Here is a 19,654-nt window from a genome sequence, read left to right as displayed (position 1 = left end):
TGATGTACCATGGATTTCCCATGGAGGAGAATAGGCTAGCTGGATCCCTGTGTTGATGGGCAAACTATATTCTTCCCTGTTTTAAATCAATGAGGCAGGCAATTTAAACAACATGCCCAACACGTCAGTATCTTGAGGTTTTTGATGTGGAAACATGCTTGCAATCCTAACCTAAATTTATTACAACCTTTAGACTCAGATAAGGGGTCAGGAATTTGGGGTTTTTAGTACTTAAATTATTTGTAATACAAATACTATAATAAAGATGGAAGAATTGAAATGGTCTGTAAAATTACGAACCAAATCACAGAGTTCATTAAAATCTCCTGGTCCTACTGAAATAAAAGGAATCTGGAATTTATGTCAAAGAATCGGGTTTTCACCAGCTGTTGTATTCAGACCTAAGGGGTGTGTGTGTGTGTGTGTGTTAGCTTCACAGCTTTCAGTTTCGAAGCTCGCCCTACATCTTGGTGCTTAATCCTGTAAACATATTATTTGGCTGAATAATAGAAAGGACAGTACTAGTTTATAATAGTAAACCAACCACTTTAGGGCATTTGAAAAGTCAGCTCTTGAAGACAAACCACCTTTTTACTTCTGAACTATTAGCTATGAAATAACCAGCTTAGCAGAAAGGTATTCTTAATTTCAACCAGTGCATGATCTTGAGTGTGCAGGTTTATGCAAATGTTATATATCTAATGTAACTGTGGAAGTTCTCATGCATTTCTTTCATGAATCCTCCAGAGCTCTCCAATTCAATTATGTTGTTCAGCAATCTGTCTCAAATATGAATTGTGTGTGGTATTAAAAATGAATTAATTCACGTTTCATTTTACTTTGCTTTACTAAGATAGCTTTCTTCGGAATAAAGAATAGCTGAAGTGTTTCACACTAAACTTTGTAGATTTACATTTTAAAATTAAGATCTGCCCTGGTGTCAGATCTCTTGTATGATTATATCATGTCAAATGTGTGAAATCAAAGGTATTTCTTTAAAGAAGGTATCGTTTAAATTCACCTTGCAGTCTAGTTGTATGCCATGTAATATACGTGCTTTTCCCTGCAATTGAGGAGATAATGGCTCATGTCATTTAAAAATACAGCTGCTGTTTATCTGAAGAGCAAAAACTCAAAGCTTTAACTGTTGTTTTAGAGTGTGCATTAAATGGTGATCAGACACTGTAAAATACCAGATAGCCTAAAAACCTGACAGCTGTGAACATTACAAAATTCTCTGGAGAATCAGCAAAGCCCAGATAGTATAATGCTGCTGGTAAAATACACCTATTATCTAGAGAAAAATATAAATATTTATGCAATGTATATTTTAAAATAAAATAAGGTACACATAGGTATATGTATAAATAGGAGTTACAGGTAAAAAAATACTATTAGATATGTGCCTATTAAGAAACAAGTTTTTTACCAGATCTAAGTGAAATAGGGACAAAGTTGACTACAAACCCAACCTGGAGATGTGGTCTCTCAGTAGCTGCCTGTAAGAAAATCCATTAACTTTACAATTTATTTTCATATGTTCACGAAACCAAAAAAAAAAACCCCAAAAAATAAAAAAGGGAAAAGTTAAAGGCTTGATTCTGTGACTTCTCTGAAAGTTAGATTGCCTCTTCATGATGCTTAAAAATCAATTGGATCATTCACTTCCCTAAATCCAAGCATGCCTGTAAGTGTTCACAAGATCATTGCCCAAGGCCTTCTGTTAAGTACTTCATGCAGTATTTTTTATTCTAACTGCTTCCCTAAGTATGATCATAAAACAAAATTGCTTTGGTTTGAACAGAAGCTCAAGAATGCTCATTTTATAATATGCAGATTTTTGTAAACATTTTTGTACTACTGTACAATTTGTCACATCAGCCTGTCAGGTTTTTTTTAAAGATGCTTTTTGGTATTTTGGTTGGTGGGGGGTTTTCCTCATTAAAAGTATAGAAGTTTTCTTTTCATGGTTTTTAAGTGTCTCATTTTATAAAATGAAGTAAAAAGGCAGCCTTGGAACACTGAGCCCAGACATTCCCTGTGTAGTAAGTAAAAGTGAAACCAGAGTAAACGCCAAATGAACAGGTGGAAAAAAGCTAAAATAAGATGTTTGTTGGTCTGTAATGACAGGTATTACTCCTTGTAACTAACTCGCAAAATTGTTTCCGTGTATCTTTACCCTTTGTAGGATTCAATTTTCTTCTTTTACTTTATTGCATGTTTAAGTTTTGCCTTTCTAGAACTATAAACAAGTTTCTGTATCTTGAGCTATAATCATACAATGAAAATAGGGTAAGCAGCCATGCATAGGTAATAACAAAATCAACTACATGCATCCCATACAACCTAGGCAAAACCAAGCAACCCAAGCCACCAGCCTGAAGCTCGAGCAGCAACACCTTTACTACTGCTATTAACCACACTACCTACCTCCTCTTTAGTATCCTAATGTGTGCAACTGCATTCTTTATCTGAGCTTCGTGGCTGATGAAAATATGCATAACTGGGTTCACACACTCTTATATGCTGCCACTTGACAAAAATAATTAAAGCTCCCAAAATCAGGAAGTCATCTTGGAAATCACTAAATACATACTTTATAAAATGATGTGTTCCCAAGAATATAAACATTTAAAGGATGGCTTTAAAAAATGCATTATTAAGAATATTTCTATACTAACATTACTACTCTTTTACTCAATTTCTGCTGATGCATAGTGTTAGCAGTTCTTGGAACACTGTGGTGATCATTATGGCAGGAACAGGCTTTTGGAATAGCAAAATCAGGCAGGAAAACTGAATAAAGGACAGGTATGGCCCTGTTACCCACTTTGATTATGTCTTCTCCCAGTGGCAATGCACACCAGCTGTTGAAGAAAGGTGTTGCCCAAGCAGCTGATCTCGTTTGCACAGCCTCACATGTGGCTGGCCCTGCTACTGTAGCTGCCACCAAGCACAGACTCAGGATGTGAGAACAGTGATGGCTAATAGGGCAGTTATAACTCTCAAAATGTAACTGTCTTAGAATATCTACTATTATAATTCTTACAGTAAGTTTCCTTACCCTGCCAAGAGCTCTAAAACTCCTCTTTACATATTCTCAAATCTTTAGGGCCCTGTTACAAATCCAGACCAGGTAAGTAATTAAACTAAATAACTGAAAGTAAAAGCTACCCAACAGCAGCTTGCTCCTGATGTAGAGCTCCACTCGTCAGATGACTTATGTCCATGTCACACAAGAACACTGTTTTCCTTGAAGAGAATTGCTGGTAATTTTAGCAAGAATAGAATGGTTACATAAGCTCAGAAGATTACACTGCCTCCCCCTTAAAGGTGGTGCTCAGATGCTTGGAACCCCAGTCCAACAAAACAACATTCAGATGGTTTAGATTAATTTAACAAGCACTTCAGTGTTTTTAGAATGACTGAATTATTCCGCAATAAAGATTGAACAAAAGCCAAATGGGCAGAAATGAGCCACATTTATATCTGGAGGAAAATATAATCTATTGTCAGTTTCAGCGATTCCCTATTTCACCATTTCAGAAAATTAAAGAAAGCCCTTTGCATGAATTTCAGTATAAGCACAGAATTTAAGTCTTATCTGTTTCATGCTTTAAATGCCAACTTGAAACTATCAATTTTTTGCAGCTGTGTTTTTAATCTGTGAATAAAGAAGTTCTGTCTTGCTTGTCTTCTCTGATCCTGCTGAAAATGTGACCTTAACAAGAAACCAATCAAAAAAAAATAAAAACCAAACCACAACAACCAAACCCCAAAAAACCAAAGCCCAAACCCACAAACAAAACAACCTCCACCACCACCCCCCTACCCCCATTTTATTTAGTGTTTTGAGGCTTGGACATTCATTGTTCCTCACTGCTCTCACAAAATAATTATCCCTTCTTTCTCCTTCCAAGGGGAAAAAAAAAAGCTTTTCAAGTATAACTGAATTTTCCATTCTGCCTCTTGAGAAAACACAGGAAAGAAACTAAGATTTCTGCTGGTTCTTTTAAGACACAAAAAAATGATAATGGAATATTTTTTTTTCTAAGGCTGTAGAGAAGTCGAAGGACAAATTTTACTTTAGCTGAAACCACTGGAAGCTCTGCCATTCACTTCAGTAAGCCAAGATTCACCTAAAATGTTTCCAAACTTCACTTTTCCTACTACGTTGAATCTCCTACAAACTGCTTTGCCCATGCAGCATTCATGTAATTTAACCATTTGGCATTACCTTTGAAGTCAACAGAACCAGAAAACAAAGTTCTGAGAGACGGCTCACTCCAAAGCAACTGGATTACTGAACAAATAAGCAAAAATGTTAGTCCCCAAAAGGTTTATCCCCAGTTCTACAAATCCAAATTGGTCCTTGAACAATTTTATGCATGCATATCCATTTCCATTACTAGTTCCTGGGCTCTTTCTTGTATTTCTTTTTTCTTTATCTTCTCTTTTTCCTAGTTTTATCATCATGAAGTGTTCTGAACTATGGCAAGCTCGACTGTATGGGTTGCTCAGTATGTTAAAAGTCACATGAAAATTTCTTTTTATATGCCTAATCTTGTTTAGCATGGTGAATGTAAATTAGTTTTGGCTAGAGGTGTTTGCCCTGATCCTGAAAAAGAGAATTTCAGTTGATCTGAACTCTTTGGAACATCGAGAAAAGAGGAATTGTATGGTTTAGATTCTTTTCCCTCTCCTAATTTTGACTTTAAGTGTCTGAGGAAAAAGTACCAACACGTGTTATATTTGCCAATCCTCTGTAAAAATTTTTCCTTACTAATATTTTTGTATTTTATCCCAGAGAACTTTCATTTTGACGACTAAATTTGCCCACAAGCAATAGTGCTGCGTTGAACCTCGACAATTATGTGGTTCACCACCAGGCGAGTCATTCCCACAGCCTGGCAATGCCCGGCCCTGCCTGCCTGGATTTCTGCCTGGCAGACCCAAAACCTGCAGGCGTTTCTGTATGCATGGCTCACTCTACACATTATGAAGCTTAAAGCTTTTGCAGGCTCAAGAACTGAATGACTTGGCTTTCATCATTTAATATTAACATTTTGGTTGACATTTTTACTGCAGTCTTCCACATGTTTTTCCCTAATGCCACTCTGAATTATCAGCAATCATGATGTCGCTTTATATTGCTGTGGCATGTTTCAAAAGGTGGCACTATTTGATGCAAATCAAGTTTTTCCTTAACATCTGAGTTTGTTTCCAGAAGAGATAGCTGCCAGCATTTTGTTTATAAAAGATCAGCACTTTGGGAAAGAAGAAAATTTCCTACTTAAGCAACCTCCAATTAATTAATTCCAGAGACAGAATCACTCCCTGAAAACAGAGAATTTTGTACTGGCCTGCACATTGCTTTGACATCTTTGTTTTACTAACAATAAGTAAAAAAAAAATAATGCACAAATATGCTTAGGCTCTACTCTGAATGAACAAAGCTGCTCTACTTTTCTTTGGGAAGAGCATCTCTAAAACCCTGGAAAGCTGCTGCCAGTCAGCAATGAACGCTCTGCCTGGAGCAACAGTACTGCTCTACTTTCCTTCAGCCCTTAATTGCTCCTTGACATGTTTGTGAAGTTAAAGAGGGAGGGTAGGACTGGGCTGGAGAATGAAAAAGAAAGTATTTGGTAGAAATCTGGGCCTCTGATTCTGTGAATTTTCAGTTAATTTGAATGTCTGTTAGATTTTTGAGATCCATGGTCTGCACTATTTAACTCTGTTTTCTTGATATTACACAGATTGTATAGGGATCCTGTCTCTGTCAGATACCTTTATTCTTATTTCTGATACACTAGGAAAACATTTCCATTTGGTCAAATCACCTTTACAAAAGTGGAAGACCTTGTTCTTAGTTTAATTTTCCCTTCAACTGTCATCCTTTGGCAGTGCAGGCAAAGCACTGAAATAGCTAGCCATTAGCAACATGGAGACGCTGTCTGGAACTAGACCAGAGCTCTAAATATTTAACTTCTGCCACTGCCTGCATTTACTGTCTTAACAAAATGTTATTTCCTTGTCTCTGCTCCCATAACTCTGTGTGAATTAGAGAGTGCATTTGGTACCCTCTGCAACCCATTATCATAGATAAAACTACCTGTTCTCAACGGATTGAGAGACTGAAAATAGTGACTAACACCCATACTAATATGAACGTTTGTTTGGACACTTCAACAATTTAATCACAGGCATATTTTGATTAAAGTGGAACAACAAAAATTATGTTGAGCATTCAAGGAGATGAATATGGGTCATGAAACTACATATAATACCAGTAATTTTTTCAAATGGCTTGTTTACAACCTTTCATGATTAGAGTAGCCTGTATAACAGATTATAACCCTGTATCCTTCATGTGATGTTCTTAACAGCAAACTTTGGTACCTTTTAATTTCCTAGGGTATGTACTAGTATTATGGGTACCTATTTAATGCTGAGTCTTTAATCTGCCTTCTAAGATAGAAACACTGTTCATCAGAACCAGACCTGCTGAACTGGTCACAGAAATCTCCAGTATCTGCCAAATGTTTTATGTTCATTTTACTGAAAGGAGGTCCAGTGTGTAACGACCTAGTGTGAATATATATTGACTCAAGCCAACATAGCCAGAATGAAACCCAATTTGGAAGAGGCAAGCAAAACAAAAAAACCAGAAGAGCAATACTCTCCTGTTCCTGGTAATGGAGCTAGGCTTTTAAGTTCTTATAATTTGGAAAAATCTGCTACTTTGCAGGACATGTCCTAAGAACATTCATCTGTAAATGCAATAAAGTTTTCTCATGTTTCACCTACTAGAGGATCTGATTCTCTCCCTGCATGTGTCATGTACACATTTAAGTTGGAGTATATTATTAGTATTACTACTTAGTCTCAAAAATGCATCAATAGATGGAATGAAAAACAAACAGTCCTCAGTCTGGTCACTTCTGCGCTGAGAGAGCGGGCGGGGGGCGGAAAGGGGATATAATGGGGATGATTTACTGTTGGAGCCCAATTCAAAATGAGTGGAAGTGACAGTAAATTCCAATTGAACTACCCATCAAGCTCACTATTGCATTTTGCAACGTCTAATGTAAAGAACAAATGTTTAGCTGACATGGTGCAGGGCTCTCATTCACCTGCCCTGAGTCTTCAAGCTATGCTGCTGATAAAACCAGCGCTATCATTAGAGGCCTGGTGGCTCTGCCCAGTCTCACTTCTCTTCCACTGCCTCTTCATACAGACTGCAGAGCTACTGCATAGTGACACTGACCTCTTTGACTGAGGCAGGGCATTCATAAAAGCAGGATAAAAACCCCTGAGAAAACAAAAATATTTCAGAGTAAAGCCGTACTAAACCAAGTAAAAACCCTGCTATTACCTAATTTGCCTTCAGGTACTGGCTCTCCTTGAAGAATCAGTACACACTCCTCACAAACTGAAATTTAATTAAAAGTAGCTGTATCTTTTAGACAAGTATTTTGCTAATGTGAAGAAATGCACAATTATTAATGTCTGGGCAACTGATTTTCTTAGTTGAAAACAGTTGAAAATACTGCTTTTTCTATGCGTAAAGTATAATGAGCTGAGTATTACTAATTTTGTATTTTCTCTTCCTTGACGTTTGATACTGAAATAGCCAAAACGCTACAAAGCGGCATACTTAAAACCAAAGACCAAAACAATAGTCTGAGAACTCATCTGGTAAAAATCAGTGTCATCCTCCCTGTTTAAAACAAAATATTTAATAAAGTCACTGGCAGCTTCAGAGGATCTGTAGCCTATTACTACACCACAGTCAGGTTGTCATAGAAACATGAAGAGGTTCAGGATCATTTACCATTTTATGAAGGCATTTTAAAGCTATTTTATATACAGAAAAACTGAACTCTAAAGTACTTTTCTAATTTTCCAAATAAATGAGTCAATACCAGAATTCCAAACACCTATTTCTCCTTTGTCTCTGGAAGTAAAGTAATAACTAAGTATGAACCGACATTGTTATCACCTGATGCTATTCTTGACTATTATTTAAAGTCAGCTGTATAATATACATAACACAATAAAAAGAATGGCTAGTTACATACAAAGTTGACTAGAGCTATTCTGTCAATCTGCAAAACAGTTTGGTGTTAAGAAGCATTTAAAAAAAAAACCACACAACAAAACAGCAGTAGAGGGCACATAAAATGTCTTTAGGTGTAAGAATAAAATGCTGTACAAACATTCTTGTGAAAATTATTTATACATTACCTTAAATTTATTATGAAAGTCTTGATAAACTCTAAAACAACACAGGTATGAGATTATTCTACAGCTACTTTTTTTGTAAAATTAGAAGACTGCATACAAAATATTTTATTAACTTGGGGGGGGGGAGGAAATGAAAATGAAAAGATGTTCAAGTTTACTCAAGTATCTGCTGTGAAAAATAGAAAAACTGTTGTTGATGTAGTATCATAATGTTAATGGCTTAACACAGACTAGTGGACTACTATTTAACTGATTATGAATCACAAATACAACTTCAAAACAATGTTATCTCATTTCTTGTGAGAAAAGATACATGTAATGTATGCACACATACACACAGACATTCAAACACTTACGTGGTAAAGAACAGAAGCAAAATATAGTGCAAAAATGTGTATATCATATAGTGCACATATATCTGTGCACCACAGCAAAGTATTAAAAAAGATACTTGTATTGTAAATGAGACCGTACCCATTTTTGTAGGTATCTGTATAAGAGAAAAAAGTTAGTATAAGCCACACACTTACAGGTAGGTATATTCTTAATAGTCAAACATTTATTAACTGACAATGGAATAATACTGTTTATATCTGTTGAATATCTCTGATTTGATGCAAATAAACTTGACTATACTGGAGAATTATTTATGAAGATAAAAAGACTGATACAGATTTTTAACTTCAGAGAGAAGTTAAATCTGACATATTTTAAACCTGACTTTGACCAAAAAAAAAACTTAGATGTATGTAACGGAATCTTTCTCTTCTTATTATGAATAAAGTTACCAACATTATAAAAAATCATTTTTAGTAGCAAGGCATTTTTTATGAATCAGTGGCCAAACTAAAATAATAGTAAAATAGTAGAAGTGTAAATCTGGAAAAAACAAAAACAAATATTGAAAGCTAGAAAGTTGTTCAAAGGATGAGAAAATGGCTTTATATTGCTGTAAATATTAAAAATTTCAAATGCAGGCAGATTAATAGTGTTAGGCAATTTTTCTTGTTCCTTTTCATAGCATCTACATTGCCACACTAGATCAGAATAACACCATGCAATATTTACGTTAGTTTACAATACACTTTTTCTTAAATGACGCAAGATCTAACGTGTTGTTTACAAAATTAAAAGTAGCTCTATTACAGTCTGTTAGCTATTTTGTGTGTGCAGTATAAGGACAGAAATTGTCCCTAGAGCATTTTCAGATTACCATCAAAACATTTAATCTCTTTTCATTTATTAAAGATTATATCTGCACCATCTCATACTAATTTTAAAATTACCTTGTTTAGCAAGTTCATATTTTCTACAGGAAAACAATGTCATCTGTGTGTAAGAATGAGCTTGTTCTCAGATTTCGTTACAGTTGCTATCTCTACTTGAATTTGGAAAGCCAAGATAACATCAGGACAGCAACTAGCATATGTCCATTTCTGTTATAAAGCTCCCCAAACTGACTGCTTTGTCCCTTTAATATCTCTCTTCACTGCTGTAAATACATGCCTACATCCTTGTAATTTTCCTAGTTAGAAATGCATCGCATCATTTTATTGAGTAAATTGAACATTTGAAAGCCCAAGGGTATGGGCTCCAACAGCAGATTATAGTAGTGGAGAAAGAAATCAAGTGAGGAACGCTGTACCTCTGAGTACCCAAAGTAGGCTTCTCTCTCCACTTCTTTGGCAATTTTTCATACATCTCACTAGAGTTCTCTCTTCTTAGTTTTTCCTTTCTTCATTTTTTTATCTTCATATTTGTCAGACGTAAAACTCTACCAGAGATTTCCGATCACTTCTAGTTATACTTGACCTACTTACACTGTTCTTCCCTTGCAGATGGAATCTACAGGGGATCGGGGATCTTTCTTTGGAGCTTTCATTTTTGCATCTGTGATGTGATCTCATTCACCAGTGTATTACAGCAGAATAACCACCTCGCTATGCAGATTAAAAAATGAGATCATATATACAACACAAAAGTGAGCTGAAATGAGAAGTTTTGATTCTTTCCCCTTGTGCCCCCCCCCCCCCCCCCCCCCATTTTTTAAAACCTTTCTTTTCACCTGTAAAACTTGCTTTGATGTTCTAAGGACTCACTAGTGTACTCTGGATTCCTTGGATATGTACTTCACATCCAAATCAGAATGAACCCTTAGATTTATTGAAGGTGGTTTACCATCGCAGATGCTGGAAATGAAAACCCTGTGCCTGCCCGCCACCTCTGCGCCCTCAGGGCTGTGTTGAACTCAGGGGAAACTACAGAGACTGGTTGCTGGGGGCTGTGCTGTCAACTGATGTGTCCAGGTCAATGTTACCTGGCAATCCCAGGTAAGCAATCACGTTTTCTTCTCCATTCCACTTCCATATTCCCTTTTTTTTTTTTTTTTTTTTATTTTTTAATTTGGCTCCCCACAGTACTGGTCCTCATGGCTATTTGTACTGATGGGCTTTATAGAAGCAAACTGTTTGCCATAGCACAAATAAAGTCGTGGTCTTGGTTATCAGACAAACCATCTTTTTACAAGCAATGAAAATTCTACCCCAAAAATCACATTGGGACCAGTGTATTTGTGTTCTGTGCCAATCTGCTTTCCCAATTCTTGTTTCAAAGGACAACCCCAAATAACCTGTTTGTAATCAATCCTCTGCCTTTTAATTTTTCATTAGACTGATTTTACTTCTTATAGAAATATAAGAATATAGTTTCACTGTTTTGAGTTCATGTCAAATGATATCCATATCCCATTCACGAAGAAAATGCAGAATGCACAGAGCCACTTGATGCTATTTGACCACATATTAAAGGTCTTGAAGAGTATCAAAGGAACACAAATACAGTTAAACAAACTTCTTTCCTGCTTTTGACTGACACACTTGCAGCTAGAGCTTGCCTAGTAAGTTTGTGGAGATACTTACTCTGCAAGTATGAAATGATAATAAATGCTGAGATGGGAGTGGAAATCCAATGCTTTTACCTTAAGTATGCAGGATATGCGAGGCATTTCCACATCTAAGGGAACTTCAAAAGCTACAGAAACCCCTTTAGATGACAATCTAAGAAAGAACTTTCTGACTAGCATAACAGCATACTATAAAATATTCTATTTAAGGAAGGAAAGATAATTTCCAGTTTTTCATGTGGACTGTGCCTGATTGGAAAAGTACAGGAAGACAATATATGAGGAAAAAAATACAGGAATAAAAGAATAGGGCAGAAAGTCAGATTTTTCATAAATTTCACACTCTGCATAATATACAGACTTAAAACTCTGAAATTCGAGCTGTCCTACAGGGCAAGTTATTGAAGTATCAGCAGTTGTTTTCCTTTTTATTCTACCTCATTATATCTCACAAAAGAGTTATACCTGCAAACAAGCACGAAGTAAAACCTTTGTATTCCCTATTACCATATTGCTTCCCAGTTCTTCAAAGCACCAAAGAAAATCAGAAATCTCATTGTTATCCTAATAAATATGCCCACCTCCCTCTGATTTCAAGGTACTCATTGATATGAATCATGCACCTAAGAGAATATTTTTTCTTTCAAGAACAGCTAATGATTGCAAGATATTTTCTCCTAAATGCCCATTGCAACATTTTAAAAAGTTGTATATATAAAACCCAGATTTTAAAATCTCAAGGTGCCCAAATATAAACAAAGCTCATAATTTTTTTGATGATTTGTATTTTACTGTACACTTTATTAAATTTTATTTTGTCATTATTATGCTTGAAGGTCTTTTGTTATAGATGGTTTTCACTGAAATTTGGGGGGCGCTATATGAGGCGAACATAACTTTTTCTAGAGGAATGTGACAGGTTATAACAAAAGCGTTCAGGGTATTGCTGTGATTCAAACCCTTTACAGATTGCTACATTTGCTAACTGTGAATAAGCTCATAATTAAAACCAGTACTGCTTGGTATTTTTGTTTCCCTACTACCTATTCTGTCCTGATGACACCACTGTTTGTATCTGTTTTTAACACAGATGTGCAATATCCATAAAGGTAGTATCTTAGTAAATGTTTAAGTGTTTCATTGATAACACCAGGTTTTAATATAATGAATTTTGCAATTTTACGAAGACAAGCAGCATGGTACTTCTTGTTTACTGTTGGAGTTGTTAATATCTGAATCACTGAATGGGCTGGATTTCTTCTCAAAAATACAGCTCCTTTACGTAATTTATTTGTAGACACTTCAGACTGCCCTTACGTGTTGCTTATATTCAGTACATTCTATGCAACAAACATTTTATGAATATTTATCCAAGTATGCCAGTTTCTATTACAGACACGACAGAAGTTTGAAGGTGGTTTTGCTTTTTGTGGTAATCAAACCAAGAACATGAAGGCTGGTGATTAAAATGCACATTAAAAAGGAATGTTGAAAGAGCAAAAACGCTAATAAAATTTCATATAACATATTCTACTGGAATTCAGTTTCTTTTTACAGAGAAAGTACAGATATAAGATCTAATTGTGTAAGGTTTAAGAAAGGCCAGTAATACAACATTATACTATCCCTATTATAGTTCAGTATTTCATACAGCATGCATTAAATAAAAGTGAAGAACTCAGAAAGAGATGCTTCTAAATCAGGCTGGAGACTAATTCAGAATCACAAACTATCAAAGACAGAACCCAGGCAAAACAAAGAAAGATTGTGCCATCCTGAAGAAAATGAAGGAGAAGCAAGTCATGACACACTGTGGTTACTGGAAGTCCTTCGCACAGGAATGAACTGGCACCTGAGCCATGGTACGTGCCGGAGCTCTTGGCAAGATGCACTAAAGACCTGGCTGGAAACGCTGAGAAACTCCTGCCAGCACCAGGAAGCTTTTTATTAAAAACAAACAAAACAAAGCCAACCAAACCAAAACCCAATCTGTATACAGCTTGTTGGTTCAGACTGAATATATAGCACTGATACCTTTCAAAGTTGCTGTTACACCATATACTGGCACCAAACACTGTAAGTTTAATATATATTTAACTCAGGGAGGAGCAGAGTACTCCAGAGAAACCCTACAACTAGATATTGACAATCAAAGAAACAATAACTGAAAAGTGTTTTCAACAAACATTAAGAACACTGAAAATTTTACAAACTCCCTGAAAATTGATTTCCTTTTCTAAAGACCTCTGTACTCCTGCTTACAAGATCTGATCACCATTTTAACCACCTCGAGGCCTGCAGCCTCCTCCTGCACAGGAACATTTCTCACATTTTGCTGCAGGAATCATGCTCATTCTCACAGTATATTTATATCTGTTCTTTACTAGGTGACTCTTAATCCGCTTATACCACTGGCCATTTTTTCCTCAGCCTTCTCTTGTCCTTGCCTCCAGTTTCTGAGCTCTTCTATAAAGACTCTGTGGAGTGATGGAAGCCCTGCAACATCTGAACTGCCCCATTCTTTTTTTGTTGTCAACTCACAGATTTTTCTGCCTCCAGAGGAGCTCAGGAAGCTAAGTCTCAGTTGCTTTTCAAAGGCGGCTGTTTTTCCTGTGATGGATTTCTAAATGGTGTCAGATGATACGCATTCCAAGTGAGCAAGAACTGATCTGGAACTTGGCCCTTAAACTGTGTGGTTTCATTCAAATTCAAACCTATGATGCAAAGCCACGCAGAGAGGGATGTAGAAAGGAAGTAATGCATCTGAGAATCTGGGAAGGAGAGAGGCACCCTTATGTTGATATACATGTTAATGCACAAATGCAGAACTGGTATTACACATCCAGATGTGCTCAAAATTCAGAACTGGACCTGCCAATTTGCTGCTTAGCCTGACTGAGCTATTTTTTTCATCTGCCTTTCCACCTTTACAGTCAGAACTGGAATGGATCTCTGCTGCTCTGCTATTAGAGTGACATTTGTTATTAGCTGCTGCGTCCTACACAAAGCAGTTCACAGAAGCAAACACAGCTACTGATGAGTTGTCTATGCATCTACTGCAGATTCAGATGATGGAGGAGTTATTTGGCTGCAGTGATTTCTAATATGCATGCCAATACCATAATCCTAATTATTAACTATAATCTTCCAAGAGAATAGCGACTATATCTTCCATCAATATGTCTAGACATGAAGGTATTTGGGTGTCTAACTCTAATTATGATGGATAAGAAGACTAAGTAACTTAATGACTTTGAAATCTTAGTCTAGGTATATAGCAAATCAGTCCACAGTGAGCTTCAAGTTAGCTTTTGCAACACAGCAGAACAGGGGAAAGTAGGAAAAACTATGCTTGGAATAGCATTTGATTTCTTAAGAGTCCTGAATGCTTTCATCTTCATGATGTTTAACAGGAAAATATCACAGGAAGTAGTAAAGAATGTTATACCTGACATTGGAATATAGGGGGAATTTGGCTTGACTGACTGTTGTTAGAACTCCTTGTTTGGGCAGCATATTGGGGTTAGTGATCCTATTTGCAGTAGGTATCATGGGATCACAGTTGATACAGACCTTTTGAATTGATACAGACTAGCTGATCCAAAAGGCAGCATAAACAGAGGCTCAGAGCTCCCTGAAATCGTGCTGAGACAGTAGATAAATACCTTAGGGGGTAATCATTTGCAGTTCCTATAGCATTTATCATTCAAATATTGACATACCTTAATGATGGTTAGTTTGGGTGTATTTCCTATCCTGATGGCATGGTGAAGTGTCATTTGAGATACGTAGCTAGCTCAACGAATGTACCATCAGAGTGGTATAAATGCACCTAGATGAATGCAGGTGTGTGTATCAGAGACAGCAGATGCAACTAGACACAGGTGTTCTGGCTATGCTAACCAGACCTTCTGTGAAGCCAAATATACTTTATCAGGCATGACTGGCTTCCATGCCAGGATGGAAGCAACAAGCATGCATTTCCTTGGGGTTTTTTGATCCATCTTTTGCCTGTAACATTCGACGGTGATAACCTGCTTGCACACACATCCAGTGACCAAAATATCATTCTTTATTTTGCAATGCTGATAACCATGTAATAAAAAAAATTATTGCTGGAATAGTAAGCCAATTTTTAAGTAAGGCAGTTTCTGTAGTCAATTCACACCATCCTAGCTGACCTCTTTTAATTCTCCTGAATGGATGAACAGATACCATCTGCGCTGTCCAGATTTCTAGTTTTTATAACTAGTTAAGAGGAAGATTCATGTATTTGAATCCACACATCCTAACTGAAGTGTTAAACTCAGAAACTGAAGTTCTAGGGAAAAGAGTTTGCCTAAGCAGATGCGGAGGAGAATATTTTCCATTGAAAACACTTCATTACATCTTACTTGTCTTATACTTGCAGGAGAAAAATTCAGTCATATAAATACCCCATGCCCCATCATGAATGACTGTATAGAGGACATACAGATAAAAGATGAATTAGATGTTTGCAACATGAAATAGGACAACTTTTAAATTTTTAGAGTAATATTTTCTGTTGGATTCTTACAAAATGATTCATTCCAAAATGTTAATTTGCTGATTCATAAGGAAAAGAGCTGGGGTTTTCTACTTTTTCCTTATTTCTTCATTTCAGAAACTACTAAGACAAATTCCATAAGAAATATTATAGCAATACAGATTAGTGACATATTAGGAATTAATATTAAAATGCAACAATTTCACTTGTTTGGAATTGGTTTTCAGTTAATTTACTCTTTAACAAAAAGCTAGGACTGTTGCATAAAAACAACATACCTGAGTATTTATTCCTAAACTTGCTGTCAGCATCAATCAACTTTCTCTTCATAACAAAACTTTCCATTCATTCTCTGTTTTGGCAAGCTGTACCTGTTTTCTGAAGTTAGTCATAAACTCAAGAAACAGTAAATTCCATGTCCCATAATATAGGTAATTAGGTTGTAAAACGTATATGAGTCTAGATAAGAAAAATCACTGACTTCTAAAAGGCAACACACACTGCAGAGCAAATCTACGGGACAGAAAAGAAAAAAATTAAAACAAATATGGAAATTTAAAACTTTTAGTGACAGTGGAAGAAAAATGCAAACTGATCTTAAAATGATATGGTATCCAACACTTAGGGGAAGGTTTGCAGAAGAGAAAGTACTGATTTTAGTATGCCCCACAAAGTCAAACATTACTGCATGACCATTTAGGGGAAATGTTTTACCTTTGCATTCAGTGGTGCAAGTATTTACACGATTTCCCTTTAAGCGTGCACTTATAAGAGCCCACAACATTCTTCATTTAACATATTACATTAAACAAGCCTGGTAAAGGATTATTTTCAAGAAAAGATTATAATATTCCTATTATAATTGAAGCAATAATTAATAATTTTCTGTGCCACGTCATTGATTTCTATAGAAGACAGTCAAAAGGCTGCCATATGAATTTTCACACCAGCAGCCACATTGATCTCCTACTTGGTTAGCAGTTGCTGATTAAGTCCCTCATACAACTATCGCTGTTGCCACACTTCCAACTGTACTTTTGTTTCTGTCACAAACTCCTCAAATTATTTCTTCTGTCTTTGCAAACAAGAAAGCTTTCATGCAACTTACATGGAGGCTGAGCTGCAAGCGAACCCATGTGGGATCCTGGCCAGCACCCCCCTGCACACAACGTAAGGAAAGAGACGCACATCCAATTGCTTTGGAGTCATTCAGAGCATGTTATAAATGAGATTCTGTTTTGCAGAAACTCCTCCCCATCTTTTGGGTCCTATGTACCACTGCAGGTAAAACCAGCTACAGAATCTGTGGGCACCTTTCCCCGAGTTCATTGCTTTGAGAGTTTTAGTATGCCTTCAGGACATGGAGCAGTTTCCCGGCACACAAGCAGCCTAACGGCATCCATAGCTGGCACTGTGCGTTATTTCTGTATAAAGTTCCTTGAATTTCAATCTGTTGCCTTTTCATCATGTTTCTGTGCTTTACATAGCTAAGACAAAGAACTACGACACTTCTTTAATAAAGGAAATAACTCTTTTATCTCCAAAAGATATGAAGCGTGCTCACCCTTGTCCTTAAGAAAGAAAAGGAATCATTTTCACAAATTTTTGCACAAATGGTTAGCAAACTCTCACCTTTCATGTAAGCTATTGCTGTTATTTTTATGGCATATTTTACTTTTATGGATTATGCAAGATTTTCTCCCCTTCCACAACTGCTAAAGAGCCTTACCAATTAATGATGGCTACATTAATAATTTATTTATGCTTTTGCTATCTTTGCATTACATAGAAGCCTGTCTGCTAAACTCTAAGTGTCGAGAAATGTATTTCCAGCTATGCTTCTTCTGTGATTTACAGAAAAAATGGCAAATCCTTCTTTTCTCAAAGAGCTTAGATGGCCTTTTGAAATATTGATCTTGTATATAATAATATATGACTACATTTCACATTTAGCTATTCTTAGCCCCAGGTACTTGATAGCTGGTTTAAGGAGAATAAAAGCTGTTTCTAACTCCCAAGCCACAGAGCAGCTGTTAGAAAATTATTTTTTTTACAACTAAACCTATACTGAAGTAGAAATAATTCTATCCAAATTCTGTGAACTACATAACACATTTGCACATTTAATTTATTAAAAAAAGGTTAATTACATTGCTCTGCTAGCATGACCTGATTCCATGCTGCAGCCAGAAAGCATTAATGATTTTAAAGAATGCATCAAGGGAGTGGATTTCTTCCTCTAGGGTTGCTTCTAAGTCTTCTGTGCTCAGCCAAGCAATAAGAGATGTACACATATCTGCTGTGATTATATTCAGAATCCCAAGAAGTTTGAATCTGAAGGAATGTCAAACAAAGCTCAATGGTAAATGAAATTTTGATGCCGGAATCAAAAGAAAAGAGGCAACATCATTTCTATATAAACTTAAAGTTAAAATATTTCTAGAAAATAGTAACTACACATCCTGTATCTTTTACCATTTACAGCTAATAAGTTCATGCATTATTCAGGCCAATTATTTCCTACTTATTACAATGTAAAATAGTGGGATAGATGATTTTTTATAGAGAAAATTAATGGAAAGAAAGTGATACAAGGTTATTCACCGTTTGTAACATGCAGCACATTCATAAAAGGTATCTGGCTTCACTACAGTGTTACTGCTAGCAAATGATGATAATTTGCTATATACTGTAATCATGATAAATGTGAGACAGAATAATAATTCTAGCTAGCATTAGCAGGAATACTGAGTAATTAGGGAATGATTGTTTCAGACCCCTTAAGCAGAGGGCAAGATGCAACCAGTAGACTGTGTTTTTCTTTTACTACAAGGACACTGATGGCCCCCCGCATCCATACGAGATGCCTGCATCTGAAAATTCCAGAAATAATGCAGACTTGTCACGTACAGCAGGTTGCAAGAGCTGGGGGGGGAAGCAGTGCTTAGTCACACTGATTGTTACCTTCTCAGCACACCTACATCACACCTCTGTAGATTCCTCACAGTCAAAGATTTTCCTGAACTGGATGACTGATTAGAAAAGAGTAATTTTAATACAGAAGAGCTCCTAATTTAACGTGAGAGGGAAATGACTTTTGTTCATATCTGCAGAGGTATGCAGAAAGAGGACACAAAATGCTGTATTACTCATGCCCCACACATAGCAATGGTGAGCACAAGGGTGGTTCAGGTGGTTACTTCAGGGGCCTGAAGATTTCAGGTCCATAGGCTTGCTCACCTCTAAACCAGCATGGTGAACTCATACGTGGTAAGAAAACACGTGAAATATCTTGCTCAGATTTGAGAGGCACAAATGGCCCGCCTGACTGGGGTCTTTTCAAGATCAAGACTTTAATGAGATTCCAGAATGATGAAGATTAACTCCATAGATTAAGGCTAATACACTTGGCACAGTGCTTTTGAAATAGCCACTTAAACTACCTGTATAAAGTAATCAAGGAAGCAGGGTTATTCAAGAAAGTCCCCATTTATGAAACACTCAATAAGATATTTTTAAAATACATGAAAAAAGCCTCATCGATGCAGCTCCTTCTGACTGAAGTAATTATTTACTGATATGTAGCTATTTATTAATAAATGTTCCAACACTATGGCTGATCAATGTTAATAGCATATTGTGCTTTAGATATGTAGCAACAAATGAGAGAACTGCAATGGCTGATTAAATTGGATGAGCTTCATACTGCATTCAGTCACACGGTTACTTATGTGAAACTAAGGAGTAGTATCTGATACAGAACAGCAGGATGCCTGATACAGAAAAATGAACAGTTCAAGAAATTGTTTAAAGTAATCTCCAAGAAGCGTAAGTATTGGAGAGTCCACATAAACCAAACAGAAAAGTTGTGCTTTGTGCATTCTTTTCATCCACGCATGTCATTAAAATTGTTCAAAGCACCAGTAAACCAGCCCATAGGAGACCATGTGAGTTGATCCTTTTAAAAGGCACTTTAA

Source organism: Falco peregrinus, chromosome 10 (assembly GCF_023634155.1).
Source record: "Falco peregrinus isolate bFalPer1 chromosome 10, bFalPer1.pri, whole genome shotgun sequence".
Taxonomy (NCBI): domain Eukaryota; kingdom Metazoa; phylum Chordata; class Aves; order Falconiformes; family Falconidae; genus Falco; species Falco peregrinus.
The sequence above is the reverse complement of the archived record's forward strand: the minus strand, read 5'-3'. Positions refer to the sequence as shown.